The following is an 11,349-nucleotide window of genomic DNA, read 5'->3' on the forward strand; positions in this document are numbered from 1 at the left end:
TGAGATCTCCCCCATTTTTAGTTTGTCCTTTCTCCAGTACTTGTGGGGTTTAGGCAGTGCTGTGATCACAGAACCAGTTGTTCAAATTTCGAGTACTTTGTGGGACAGTTGTTAAACATAGCCATAATTAAAAATTCAGTTATATACTTATAGTTAAATAAATTTTATTAAAAACAAAGGTAAATGCTGAAAGCTCATCACTCCTCAATTATTTTACTAGATTTTACTATTATTTGACGTTATTTATGTCTATTCTATCTGTATGGTGGAAATGCTATGTAACGAGGTGCTACTGCAAAGCTCTTCCAAACTCCGCATTCTCTATGTTTTGTGATGTTACCTTGGTAGCTTGAAATTGGCCATGGTGGTCACATGGCTATTTCCACTGTGGAAATCTGCAAATGCTGCAAATCAGGGCCTGGTTTATTGTTTTATTGATTGATAATACTTAAGAAAGTGATGGAGAAAATGTTAAAAATACAGATTAAATTTAAAAGTGTTTTGTGTCTACAACAGTTAGATTGTGACTGGCACAAAAAGTTGAGGAAATACTCTTCAGTATTTGAAACTATTATCTGATTCAGCAAAGAAGTCCATCACATCATTGGTGAATGAGACATGTTCTGTCACAAGTCTTCAACATTTCACTTTCATCTTACTCTTTAACACAAATGAGAATATCCACTAATACTCATGTTGGAACTACCTTATATTTCTTTCCTCAGTTGCAACCATACATTAGATACAGATACAAGAGTTCTTCAAAAACGTGTGAAAGCGTTCTGTGAGAATCAATTGTCTGCACTGAATTTACAATAGAGTATTGTATGTTATTATTTGAAACTTGTGTGCTACACCTGCTTTATGTCCGTAATATTTATAACACACGTATGTACCTATATAAGAGTATACACAAAAAAAGTGTTTTCTTGGAGCATGGGTTGCTCACCATTTCCAAGCACACCTCTGCTTGAATGGGTCTTCTCTTCCTTAGCACTCACTGCAATCATAGCTCAATAACTAAATGTGTATTTTAAAAATCTAAAGTCTGTCTTCCTTGCTTAGAATATAAGCTCCATAAGGGTAGAGAAGATTTCTATCTTTTTTTTTTTTTTCTATTTTTTTTAAAAATTTTATTTTGTCGATATACATTTTGGCTGATTATTGCTCCCCATCACCAAAACCTCCCTCCCTTCTCCCTCCCCCCCTCCCCCCCAACAATGTCCTTTCTGTTTGCTTGTCGTATCAACTTCAAGTAATTGTGGTTGTTATATCTTCTCCCCCCCCCCCCCCCCGGTTTTGTGTGTGTGTGTGTGTGTGTGTGTGTGTGTGTGAATTTATATATTAATTTTTAGCTCCCACCAATAAGTGAGAACATGTGGTATTTCTCTTTCTGTGCCTGACTTGTTTCACTTAATATAATTCTCTCAAGGTCCAACCATGTTGTTGCAAATGGCAGTATTTCATTCGTTTTTATAGCTGAGTAGTATTCCATTGTGTAGATGTACCACATTTTCCGTATCCACTCATCTGATGATGGACATTTGGGCTGGTTCCAACTCTTGGCTATTGTAAAGAGTGCTGCGATGAACATTGGGGAACAGGTATACCTTCGACTTGATGATTTCCATTCCTCTGGGTATATTCCCAACAGTGGGATAGCTGGGTCGTATGGTAGATTGATCTGCAATTGTTTGAGGAACCTCCATACCATTTTCCATAGAGGCTGCACCATTTTGCAGTCCCACCAACAATGTATGAGAGTTCCTTTTTCTCCGCAACCTCGCCAGCATTTATCGTTCAGAGTCTTTTGGATTTTAGCCATCCTAACTGGGGTTAGATGGTATCTCAGTGTGGTTTTGATTTGCATTTCCCGGATGCTGAGTGATGTTGAGCATTTTTTGAGAAGATTTCTATCTTATCCATAGCCATTTTCTCAGAGCCTAGCTCAGTGTCCGGCACGTGGTGGGCCTTCAATAAATATTTTTTGAATGAATGAATGGGTGAACGAATGAATCCAAATCCTAACCTTCATCTTCCTGCTGCCCAAGATTCACTTACATTTTTCTTCCATTTAACATAATTTTAGTTATTATTTAACGGCATTTTTTGCAGTTTTTTTTGACATCTTAGAATGAATCCATAATTTTTCTTATACTAGTTTTTCCCTGATGACAAAGCTTCAGATTAAATGGTATAAAAAAAATGCAGCTGCATCATTAATATTCTTATATTTCTTTACCCAAATGACTCTATTTAATCAACTTGTTGTATGGTCTAATGCAGTATTTTTCAAACTTTTTGTCTATGACACAGTAAGAAATGCATTTTACATGGCAACTCTCTAATGCATGCATACAAATATGCGTATGTATGTATAATGCAAATAATGTGTACTTTTTTTTAAACAAAAGTTTCTTAAAACAATACTTAATTAATGGAATGCACTCTGAAATTTTCTAACCTAGGCTAATTTTATTTTTTAAAAATTTCTTTAAAAAATTCCTGATTGTTACCCAATAAATTGATTTTAAAATTAGTGGGTCTCACTCTGCTTTTGAAATATACTTGGCTTTTGAATGCAACTCTCACCCAGTGGGCAGGATAACCTATTTCACTACTGACAAATTTTAGGCAACTCTCTAAATGTTTCTGAGTCTTCATTTCTCAATTGGTAAAATGGAAAGAGGTCATGAGAATGAACGTGATTCCTGTGAGAGTAAGGCCAAGCACGAATACACTAGGTTGTGATAATAAATGAACCTCTAAAACTCAGTGGCTTAGCACAACAAAGCTCATCTCCAGCTCACAGGAGGTTTGAGGAAAGTCAGCAACTTTCCAGGATACCTGTCCTTGTTCTGACCTAGCAGTCCAGGCTGCTCTCATTTTGTAAGGCTTCATCTCAACACATGGCTTTGCTGGGGAAGGAAAGAGTTGCAGGGAAGCACTGTCATTTCAATGCTTCCTCTTAGAAGTGACACATTTCTCCTCCCAGCCCATTGGCCAGAACTTATCATATGACTCTGCGTAATTGCAAGGAAGATTGGGAAATTTGCAGGACAACATGGATATTCTAGCAACAGTAAATATCTCATTGGGTTTTCTGGTAAAATAAACATTCGAAGTTAGTTACCATAGTTGTAATTACACGAATTCCTAATATCTTGTTACACTCTATAGTAATTATCTGTTTAGTTATTTGTTTCTCCCAAAGCTTCATGTAGGCAAGGACAATATCTGTCTTATTTATAGTTCTATTCCCAGTGCCTGGCACAGAGTCTAGCACATAACAGAACAGTTTGTCAAGTTGACTGCTATGTTTGTTAAATGAACACATGTGTAATCTATGTTGCTTTGACCTATAGTAGGGAAGAGACTTATGTGAGTGATAAACAAGTGCTTTTAAAAACTGGCAGTGAGGATGATAGCACCTACATTATCAATAATCTGAGAGTGTGATGGTGGACTTGATTTACAGTTATATTTCTTTTATTTTTAGCAATTCAGTATTATTTCTCTGATTGCATACAAAACATTGATACATTCTCTTCAGTGGAAAAAATTGATAAAATAGAAAATCTATAACAATTTTAGATTTCCTATCTACCTATATTTATATTACTACGTGCTTTCTCAATTTTCATGTTTCTTTCTTTTCTAACCCCTTTGGGTATTAGAGGATCTAGGTGGGGTTTTTCCCCTCAGGTTTTTATTTTTTACAAAGCGTATTTGTGTTAAACAGTGATCAAGGTTGCATTTTCTCCACTTTTCCTTTCAATTTTTTTTTTTTTTTTTTTTTTATCTCTTATTACCGTGTGTAAGGCTTTAGAGTCAGTAAATTTGCAGTGAAATAGCTCTGGTTGTATTTTGTTCATATCTATCCCATACACACTTTCCCTATGAATCTTGTAAGATTTTCTTAAAAACAACTTTTTTTTAGGATCAAGTATTTTATCTTTGGTGTCAGAGGAATCCTTGTGAATATTTTTCTTTGTTTCTTAGAAAAGAGTAAAGAATTACTCTGGTTTCTTACTGCATAAAAAGCAACTTCCTCTCACAACAGAATGCAAAGGGGAGATAACAGTTTTCTACCTCAAAGCTATATATTCAAGTCAGAGACTTCATGTCTGTATTGTTAGATACGAACAGAATGATAAAGATAGCTTTCCTGAGTTACATTCAGGGGAAAAGTTACATTCAGGAGAAAAGATAATATTGGCCTTAATTGTACCAGGGATGAACTCCAGAGCAGTTTTTTAAAACTTGGTGATAAGTCATTCTAAGCTCGATTCATTATATTTCTGAAAAGTCCCCTTTCATATCTTGATCAGACACTTTAATTCCTTTGGAGTCACGGATGATTTGGAGTTGATGTCACTCCTCCTTGACCTTATCTGGTAGTTCCACAGGTACTGTAGAAATCAACAATCAGTGCTGGCGTCAGCCTGACCAATGTATGGTGGACACTTGCCTTTCTTCCAGATGGTCTTGCAGGTCGGCCAGCTGGGCCATTGCCAGAATCTTCTGATTGCTATTGGAAATGGACCAAACTTCATACATCAGGGGATCTAAGAAGCAGACTGTTCTCCATTGTTCAAATTTTCCATTCAAATTCCTATTCCCTTAAGGACCATATGTCTTTGCCTGTCTACAAGTATTATGTTTGCTTTTTCATCCTTGAAATGCTCATAGTCCTTTTTTTGGTAATGTATTGGTCTAAATAGGTTTTTTACTGTGAATTGGATTACTGATACATTTTCCTTGGTGTGGTTTGGACATGCCATTGTTTTCTCAATTTTTTTTTTAATGAATTTTGGAGAGTTAAAAGTTTTAAATAACTGAACCCAGATGCCAGCGGTCCCCAAGGACAGCTTCTGTTCCCATTTCTTGCAAACCTAGACACCTGGCTCAGCACCATCATATAGTCTCCAGAAAACCCACTGATGGGATGGTGGTTAGTAATGGTGGATGTGAGTCTTTGCTCTGGCTGTGTGACTTTCAATGTTAATTAACCTCTCCAAACCTTAGTTTCTTTATCTATAAAATTGAGATGATGATAATAGTACCTATGCCACAAGGTTGTTGTCAGAGTCAAAAAATAATAATAATTCATGTTAGTTGTTCAATAAATTGTGGCTGTTTACTAATGAGAAATATAGATTTTTAGAAAACTTTTTATTGAGGAAAATTTCAAGTGTGTATAATAGTAGAGAGACAAGGACACTGAACCCCTATGTACTGGTCTTCCAGCTTCAATGATCATCTTTCATAGACGATCTAATTTTATCTGTTTCCCACTCCTTATCCCAGTATTCATTTGAAGCAAATCTCAGATTTTGTATGATTTTACCCATAAGTATTTTAGCATATGTTTCTGAAAGACAAAGAAAAGCCTCATGTTTTAAAATAACCACCATACTCTTATCACATTAAAACTAATAAAAATTTCTTAATATCATCAACTATCAAGCCACTGTTCATATTTCTAATTGCCTCATAAAGACCATAATTTAAAAAAAATTAGTTTACTTGTTTGAATCAGGATTGATTGTGATTGTTGTTATGTCTCTTAAGATTTTTTTAATCTATAGTTTTCCTCACCTTCTCTTCGGTTTTCTTTCCCTTGCAATTTAATTGTTGGAGACACTGGGTCATCTGGATTTTGTTAATCGTATCTGCAGAGTGTATCGCAGTTCCTTTGTCTCCTGTGGTTCTTGTGAACTGGTAGTTAGTTCTTGAGGCTTTGTCAGATTCAAGTTTTAGTTTTCAGCAAGACCATGTCAAAGGTTATGCGGTTAGTGTTCGTCTTCTCTCTCTGTGATGCTAGCAGCTGTTGATGGTTAATGCCTAGATTTATTAATTCATTAGGACTTGTAAAATGGTGATATTCTAATTCTGTCATTCATTCTTTATTTCTTAGCTGGAATACCCTGTGGTTACACAGTGGTACAATTTGTACAGAAAAGGCAGGATAAATGCTTGATTCTTTCCCTTTATCAGTTTTCAAAATAATAAGCTGGCTCACTAGTATCCTCCAACAGTGACCAATTAGGTTTTATTTTCCTTTACTACCTTTACAATCTCATGAAGGGAACATATTTGAAGTATTCCCATCCTTGCTATTATAATTTGTGTTGGTGCTCAAGTTGTCCCATTTTTTGCCAGAGGCAGCCTCTTCAAGTTGGATCCTGGGCCTTTTTGACATGATTCTGTAGTCTTTGATTGCCTCTTTGTTGACAGATATGACAAGATGTTGCAAGCTCATCTTTTATTTCTCTTGCCCCTAGAATTAGTTCTTTCTAAGGAGTCCTTGTTTCTTTTAGTGGAAATGATATTTCACGGTCATAACTGGAGCACTAGGGCGCTCATTGCTACTTTTTTGTTATTGTTTCTAAGATTTTTCATTGGGTGGAGCTAGGAAATATTTTTGGTTTTGTTTTTGTTTTTTACAAATAAAATGAACCATTTGTTCATACTGATACTTAAAATTCAAATTCATGACTATAGGATTTTTACTTAAACTCTTCTATGTAAATTATTTATTTTCTTCCACACATGCCAAGAATCTCAGTTCTCATTGACCCTGGGTGTGAGAGAATTTGAACACCTCACAATTACTCATTTCCTTTGTCTACAGTTATACACATGACGATATCAGACACCAATATTACAAACTCCAAACATTTAAAGATTTTATTATTCCTTTTTTTTTGCAGTCCTTTTCATCCTTAGGGTATGTGTGGCTACTGCTAATGTCCGGAATCCTGCTCACAGGATTCTAGCTCTTAGTCCTGTTTGTGATGCCAATTGTAAAGCTACTCAGCCATGCCAGTTGTGGTGCTCTTTTGCCTGCTGGTAATCCTGCACCGACTGGGCCAATTGTCGAAATAAGGCTGGGTCTGGAGCCCACAGACCCCTCAAGCCCATTCACAGACTGGGTCACAAACCCTTCACACGCCAGGCTGGGTCCCCAGACCCCTTATATGCCAGTCTATGAGCTACGTAACTGGCCAAAAGGTCCCTGGAAGCCATAGGTTGGAAAGCATGGCTATACCAGGTGGATTCCCAAGGCAGATGCCTGCCCGCCTGCTTCACTAAAACTCCTCACCACCCCTCTCCCTCTCCCTCTCTCTCTCTCTCTGAAGAACACAAGAACAGCAACAAAACTAAAAAGATACATTGGCGCTCATGTGCACTAACTCCCCACACGCACACACAATTTGCTTACAAAGGATGTGCTAAAACCACACCCAACTGGACCTGAGGTGAGGGCCCTGACCAAACTATTCTGTTTTCCCAACAGGGTATATCCCACTAGGAATGCCAGTCAAATTACTGTTTTTTTTTTTTTCCTTTCTTTTTTTTCAAAATTACTGTTTATTTTAAGTCACTCAGAATGGTTCCTCTCTGGTGGTTATGCCACCAGCTGGATACATACTTATGCTCATTTGTTTCCTTTTATTTTTTGATCTTCAGAATTGCTTTTTCAAAATTTAATTATAAATTATTTAAATGTTTACATGATCACAAAGTTAAATCTACCCCACAAGCCACATTTAAAGTATCAGTCCCTTTCTTCTCTACCCTATTTCCTCCCTCCCCCACAGACAGGTATCGTTACTTTTATCTTATAGTTATCCTTTTGCTGTTTAAAAAATACAATATATATCTATTCAATATTAGCAAATATATTTATATACTCAGTTCTTATATAAGTCATAGCATATCATAGTCACTTTCCTAGATCTTGCTTTCCTCACTTAATATTCTCTCCCATTTACAGCACTGGAGTCCTCCATTGTGTGGATTCCCATGGGTAACTCAATGAGTCCCTTATTCATGGGCATTTAGGTTATTCCCAATTTTTATATTTTTGCAAATAGTGCTCCAAGGAATAGCTTTGTGCATATGTCTAATTGTAGTTTTGTCAGTGTATGTTTGTAATAGGTATCTAGAAACAGGGTTGCTAAATACAAGAAATAGAGATTTGAAAGCAGAAGGACAGGGGTTTTCATTTCATTATTCCCGTTTTTGTTTCACTTCTCCCCAACACCTTTCTTCATATCAACAGAAACACTCTGCAGGCTCCAAGCTCCCCACGCTCAGGCGTGCTCTTTCACTGTGCAGAGCTTTAGGTCTCACCCCCTCTCCCTCCAACCCAGCTGACCCCCACCTAGCAATGACCCACTGGGTATCAGGACCCTATATAAGCCACTGGGATATATATAAAATATTGTTGATATACATGTATATTTATATAGATATTTTTGATCTTTAAGATGTATACCTGCAACACGCAAATTGTAATGCCCATGTACTTAATCTGTAGAGATAAACATCTCTACAGTTTAAATCCTGTGTGTCCAAACCATTGAAATCTGTGGTCTTGGCTTACATACAGGAATAGTCAAAAATAAGATACCATTGATTGGGAAGTAGGAATATTATCCTTTAAACGAATTCCATAGACAGAAATCTAGTTAAGAGTGATCACTCACATAGGTGGTTTTCAGTTCTCTGTCCATCTTGAAAGTTCTTCTCCAGCTAAGCTAATCTGATTCCTGTCCAGGCCAGGAATTACTTGCTTATCTTGATTTCAGTGCCATGAACATGTACTTCCCACATGTGGAATGTCTTCTGTTTCCATCCACTGATTTCATCAGCAGCTGGCTTAAAATTCACATTCTCCAGGAAGCGTATCTGACCAACTCCACACTGTTATAGTTCTTTTTGTATCTCACATGCCTCAAGTTTAGGGTTGCCAAATTTAGCATATAATAATACAGGATGCTCAGTTAAACTTGATTTTCAGATAAAAATACTTTTTTTTTTTTTTTTAAAGCATAGGACATACTTATCCTATAAATTACTTGTTGTTTATGAAATTCAGATTTAACTGAGGGTCCTGTATTTTCTCTGGCAACTCATGTTTAAAGATCTTGAAAAACAAATAATCCCCAAACGTTGTTACACTTGTTTATTATGTTGTAACAAGGATGTACTCTAACCAACTAAGCCCACCAGCCAGCCTGTTTATTACGTTGCCTTCAAAGTTTTCTGTGTGATTTTATGCGTATGTTTTGCTCTCTAAATAGATTATAAATTCCTTAAAAGTGGAAACTGTCTTCTGCTTTTCATAGTCTACCTCTCCCCTGCCACGCTCCCAACACTATGAAGGTTATCAGTTCTAAGCTAATGTTTGATGAATGAATAAATCCTTGAAGTGAGCTTTGTTTTCCATTAAAGAGAAAACAACCTCCATCTTTTAGAGAATTCTGTGATTTAAACATAAAACAATATAAAACCAATTTAAAAATCATTTTTAAACCAATCTAAATGTCTAAGCCTGATTAGAGTAAACTCAGGAGTCATTTTTTCATTTACTGTATTTTATCCTTACAAAATCATACCATTATCTTACTTACAATATACATTTATACTAATTAAATTTAGTAGCTACTTCTTGCTTCAGTTAAAGAAAAATAAAATTGTAGTAGCAATTGCTTTCAATTGCTTTTATCATTAATCCAATGCAAAAAAATTGCATTATACCAGAGTCGGTATCTGCTGTGGTGAATTCTCACGTCAGCAAAGCTTGGGCCTTTTAAAATCAGCAGAGGGCGCCAGCTTCAGGTTTGATTTCTCTCTACTGAGACTTCTCTGAGTTCTACTTCCAAAGTTTCACATGTAGAGGATACTATTTGGAGGCCATTTATTTGTTCTTAGCATTGAGAAGTAGGACCTAGGTAAGAAAGTTGGTTGAGATAACTCAATAACTAGTATCAAGTTTATGTTAGCAATGGAGTGGGGGTACAATTAAAACCAATGCTATGAATTGCAGTAATAAAATCAGTTTAATTTGCTGTTAATTCTCCAAACAAAACGTTCTGGTGTATGTCAGGATTTTGAAACTTTAATCTTGAGTTTTGAAGGAAGTGGCGAGGTCGCAAAGGGAAGCAGCTGAAGGGTGTTTCATCACTGGGAAGCTGTACACAATGAAAAAGGAAGGGGGTTTGGAAAGGTGGGTGGCGTGGGCAGCGGAGGAGAGGGGCTGGTCTTTTATCTAAAGGGAGCATAAAGGGAAATGGCGGTAAAGGGACCAGAAATGGTCTGACTGTTGGGAGGGAACCTATTCAAGGGAATTTGTTTTTCTCAAACAGGGAGTGGTTTGGGGTCCCTGTGGTAGAAAGAAAGGAAGTGGGAGTAGAAAGAGAAGATCCTATTGTAGTTGCCAGAGGGCTGGAAAGGGCAACAGTGCAGTGGGGACTCGCTGGCTGTGGCCATTGGAGCGGTCCTGGGCTGGGGACGTGGTTCCCCACCCCAATTTTGGGTGAGGTATAAAGAAACATTTGAAACGAGGTCTGGTGAGATTAGAGATGGAATCAAATTTTTTAAAAAAGAAGAATCATGAGAGAGACACACAGTAGACTTTATTTTGAAACAATTATTTTTGTTATTAAATAAAATTGTTCTGAATAAAAATTTTGTTTTTGTTAGAAATATGGTATGCAAGTCATAGTTACAAATCTCTGTGTATTTGAGCATAGAGAGCCACCATCAGAATTTCCCCCTGAATTATTAAGAGCTTTAATTAAAATATTATATGCAACCTCACCACCAGGATATAAACATTGTAACGTTTTTTTTGGTTTTGTTTCTTTCTTTTTTTTTCTTTTTGGTTTTGTTTTTCACTTCAACATTTTGAAATGTATCCTTTTAGAAAATGCATGTGTCCACATATGGATATATTAGATATTGTAAAAGGCCATGGGACCACACTATACATAATTATGGTAGCTAACAGCTGCTGAGAGCTTATTATATGTCAGACACTGTTCTTGGGGCTTTCCCTGTAATATCCCATTTAATCTTCACAACAACCCAGTGAGGTAGCAATATCATTTTCCCATTTCATAGATAAAGCCCAGAAAGGTTAACAAACTTGCCAAAGGTCACACAGCTAATAGTAGGGATTTGAACCCAGACCATTTGACTCCAGATGCTGTGCTTTTAACCATTATAATACATTACCTTCCATATTAGTGTTCTGTAATCTGCTTTCTTTTGGTTAGAAATAGCATATAATGGATACCCTTCCATGTCAATATTGATCTTCTTCATTAATGATATAATGTATCTATTCAGTCCTCCACTGAAGGGCATTTAAGTTGTGTTACATTTTTGCTATTGTATACCGTGAACGTTAATTTTAATGTGTCACCTTGACCGGGCTGTAAGGTGCCCAGATATTTGGTATAACCTTATTCTGGGAATGTTGCTGAGAGTGTTTCTGGATGAGATTAATATTTTAATTGATAGACTGAATAAAGCAGATTGTCCTCCCCAGTG

Source organism: Cynocephalus volans, chromosome 15 (genome assembly GCF_027409185.1).
Source record: "Cynocephalus volans isolate mCynVol1 chromosome 15, mCynVol1.pri, whole genome shotgun sequence".
NCBI classification, from domain to species: domain Eukaryota; kingdom Metazoa; phylum Chordata; class Mammalia; order Dermoptera; family Cynocephalidae; genus Cynocephalus; species Cynocephalus volans.